The following is a 4,648-nucleotide window of genomic DNA, read 5'->3' as shown; positions in this document are numbered from 1 at the left end:
CTTGTTGGTTCAAATCAAAGCCTCCCAACTGTTGTCCACCTCTCATTTATGCTGCAGTGTCTCTAGTGTAATGCACTAAATAGCGCCCCCTGGTGGAGCCCTGTGTGAATGAGTGAGCGCTGTTGTAGGATGGAGGCGGTTTCTCACACTCACTCATATTTAGGGCCTGCTCCACAAGGGGGCGCTATTCACTGCTTCACATCAATGACACTGTCACCGTCGGACACCGCTGCATCTCAGCGTCCGAGAGAAGACTATAGACCGGTCCAAACCCACTCCAGGGTTAGGTTCTGTTCGAGCCGATGATACACTCCTCTCTGCTGCTGTAGAACGTTCGGTACTAGTTCAGGAGCAGAGCCAGGTTTCGTTGTTGTGTTTGAGTCGGGTTTGAACCGAGCGACGGCACCAAAGACAGGCGACAGGCTCGGTCCGAATCAGAGCGGCTCTTTTCTAGACGTGGAGACAGTTCTGAAGGTCCACATTGTTCTGTAGGAGGCGCTGCTCTGGAGTCGTCTTCTTTCTTTGAGCTGGTTATTTTTGTGTGAAAACGTCGTCATTCGTGTTCCTCTTAATAAAGATTTATATTCACTGTGTTTTAACGCTTCGTTATTCTTCTGTTCGCACTTCTTTAAGCTCTCAGCCAATCACAGAGCAGCGCTCGCTCACAGACACTCGCTCCACCGAAGTGTCCTGGATCCAGACCTGAGTCCTGATGATGGCGCTAAAGCTCAGACCCAGACCCTCAGGACATTCAGAGTGAATTAAAAACAGCAGCGAGGAATAACTGAGAGATCACAGCGATTTCATGACGTTAGAAGAGCACTGAACACATTAAATCATAGCAGTGGAGCCTTGGGTACAGCCCTGCAGCCTGCGGCGGGAGAGAAGGCTCTGTTCCTGTGGCGTACCCAGGAGTCAGAAGTAGTGATGGGAAGTTCGGCTCCTAAACGGCTCTTTGTTTTACCACTTATTTCCACTGGTACAGAACAATTTTACCTACATTGTACATGACGATATGGACACAATATTACTGTTCAATATTAAAAATAATAACACCAGAAAATTGCAGATGTTCCACACGATCTGTTTGTGAAATGTGAATGAATGCATCCAGGAACACGAGGAGGTCTCAGGTCAGATCCATGCAGCTCTTCTGTCCAATAATTAAATATGGATATTACCTCCACCATTTCTCATGCCATAGGGCAACACCAGTAACGTATCTGCATTGTAACAGTCATATGACATTTCCCCACGTCCGGGCGGTTAATGTACAGTAGACGTGAATCAAGAAAAATGTTTATTTTAAAAAATAATTAAAAATTCTCTATTTGTTGTTTTTACATAAAAATACACGTGCAGCTTACTTAAGAAATACTTTTTTGAAGCTATTTATTTTCCAGAGAGTGTCTCTCTCACGTGACGGTGGTTAATTACAGAATCTGACACCTCCAAGCCACAGGGTGTCACTGTAATGACTGTTTCCTGAAGTGAAGGACTGGAGAAACTCACTGATCTCTGAAGTGTGTAAGGCTTCATCAGCCACTGGCAGAGCACAAACCCGTCTCTCCGGGGAAACTGCTGGACTGTGGTGATGTCCCCACTCCACTTCATTAAACATATATTTACAGATTAAATATCTATAGGAGACTCACAGACAAAATAGAAAAACTCAGGACTCTACTCTGTGCCACAATATTTAATAAAACTGTCCGTTTATAAAATCACAACAAGCTGTGCCCAAAAGGAGTAAAACAATGATAAAACAGGAAGCTAACGTTTACTCCAAGCATTTAACCCAGTAAACATTTAGCCGTTGATTCAACGTTGAAATGACGTAATGACTGTCGTCTAATCAACGTTCTCTTAATGATGAAAATGAAAGTTGAAAAGACGTCCAAACACAGACATTGAAAAGACGCGTTTTGGACGTCCACTGACGTTATTAATTGGTCACAATTTTTAAGATGGATTTTGGACGTCCGTTGACGTTTAAAATATATCCTTGACGGACAGACTACTTTCAGACCTATTTTGAACGTCCGGGCTGTAAGGGTTTAATCTCTTATTGGCAGCTGGCAGCAGGAAGTACCTGTCAATGGCAGCCGCCGGTCAAACAGTTGTAGCTAGTACAATAACTTGATAAAGTGGTGTTTACTGTCCCAGTTTGTTAATTACTTGTTTTCAAATCCATGGAAGAATAAAATGCAGTGAATCTATTTATCTATTATCTTCTCCACTACAATCACTACACTATCAAATTATCTTACCACAATTTAAACAAAACATCATGTTAATGTTATTCAAATTATGTAAAAAAATAAAATAAATATATATATAAATAAAACTAGATTTACAATAAGAACGTTTGGGCATCTTATGTATTCAAAAAATGTATTAGTCCTGTGTACACCGTTTACGTTCGTACCTGGAAGACACACATTTCTAAAACTGCTGACTCACATTGTGTGGTTTTCTATTCAACAGTAAATCATTCATTATTTTTACAAACACTGAAAATGGACACAACAGCAATAAACACAAGTGACAATGTATTTTAGCTGAATGAGAAAAGTGTGTGTATATCTCATTTGCTGTCATTGAGGTATATTTAATCAGAAGGCCTAAGGCACATTATTAAGGAATGTTCACTGTTATGTTCAGCCACATGCTGTCAGTGAGGGTGGGAAACTATACATTTAACCCCCTCCCATAGTCCCTTTTGAATATGCATTTATAAACCATCCTCTAGATTACCACATTTGGAAAGGTGGGAGAATCTTATAGAGCGGGGTCCTAGCCGAGGAGGGGGGGGGGGGGGTTTGAGCGCTGGATTGAACACTCCTCTCAGGGGATCCTTAAGAACCCGTAAGACACTGTTTCTGTAAATAAAGATGCATTTACACCTTTAACCGTGTCTGCGGAGATTCTTTTCCATCACCTGTCTTCACAACACAGCACAGTTAACAACATCATTAAATAAAATTAAAAAACAAAGACACATCTGCAACACGATGACATTTACAAAAAACAAAAAACAAATATACTGCATACTTTAGGTGCCTTGTGACAAGATGGTCATGAGATGCTTTAAAAGCGTTCTCACAGTACGGGCGGTTAAGGTCACCTCTCAATGAATAAAGTTCCTCCTCTACTGCAAACTCAAGAGCAACATCTGCACAAACAGTCATCTATTAAACACAATCCTGTACTTGGCAAACAACAGAGAGACAGCGGAATAAATCAATTTCACTTTTTCTGGGTAAAAAACTAAGATCATGCCACACGTTGCTACAAGAGTTTTAGTAACTCATTACTGTTCAGTTCATAGAGCTACTTCACATACGTGCATTCCTCCTAAAAATGAATGGTCTTTAACACTAACATCAGTGTGAAATCTCATGCTCAATGCAACTTACAGTTTAGGACATTCTTCCCTGCCATTCTGACGAGAGAAGATGAGTACAGGGGATGAACAGAAGGCTTATTTAAATGGGGAAAGAATCTCTTTGGTAAATAAATGTTTCTTTTTGTTAAAGGAAAGGTCTGTTGCGTTAAACAAACAATGACAGAGAGGAGAAAATGTGAGTCACAAAAACAGTAGGAAGCACCAAAATAAAGGATGGTGTGAGTGGAATAAGGCAAAGATGTTGGATGCAAATAAAGTGTTTGAAACAGAAATAATTTAACCACAAATAAATATGTAACATAACTGCATTAGGTCAAAGTTTATATAATTATTAGCACAAAAGTCAAATGCATTCAATTCTATAAATATATGAAGTCAGATAAATTATTTCTTCTTTTTCATTTGTTTGATACTTTACACTGAGTACATTTATATTAAAGTCTGTTTCTGTTTTATCACAGTATTCATTTCTTAAATCTTAAGTGTCTTCACTATGTCATTTTAGTGAAATACATAGTGCTGTGTATAAAACAGGAGCGGTGCCTGTTTATTTCAGAATGATTGAAGATTAATTGTACTCATTTATTTACACAGACTGTAAACGTTCATTATATTTATCACATTGGAATTTATACTTTTTAGTGTGTGTTTTAAGTCACATTAAGTAAAGCAAACAAAGAAAAAGGGGGAATACTGAACATCAAAATGCATTAAATATACTGTTGTTACTAGTACAGTTGTAGTGGCACTTCGTCTCAATTTCTTTAGTACACAGAGACTTATAAAAATAACTGAAATGATCATACACTCAGACACAGCTCTAGGAGGTATAATGTTATTTAACTTAGCAACAGAGCTAGCAAAAAAAAGTACAGTACACGTTTACGATACGGTGTCATCATTCTACTAGCTTATACACACCTTACACGTCCAGTGTTATTAATTTAATAAATGTACTGAAGATAAAAATGTTCTTTGGACCGTTCTCAAAGTATTTAAAATTTACCAACTCATGAGAAAATAACAAAAAGGTCCAAAATACACCCTCCCTATTCAGAAGAGGCGTGTCCGTTATGAGAGAGTCGCAGACACCAGTCGAGTGAAGTTCAAAGCAAATCAAAGTATTTATTTAACAATACTGGATCCAGGAGAACTCACACATTGAGAACAGTGTGATACCCCTCCCAAGTGAAAATTCTGACCTCCCATCATCTGACTCCGACAGTTATACCCCAGATG

This window comes from Hoplias malabaricus, chromosome 3 (genome assembly GCF_029633855.1).
Source record: "Hoplias malabaricus isolate fHopMal1 chromosome 3, fHopMal1.hap1, whole genome shotgun sequence".
Taxonomy (NCBI): domain Eukaryota; kingdom Metazoa; phylum Chordata; class Actinopteri; order Characiformes; family Erythrinidae; genus Hoplias; species Hoplias malabaricus.
The sequence above is the reverse complement of the archived record's forward strand: the minus strand, read 5'-3'. Positions refer to the sequence as shown.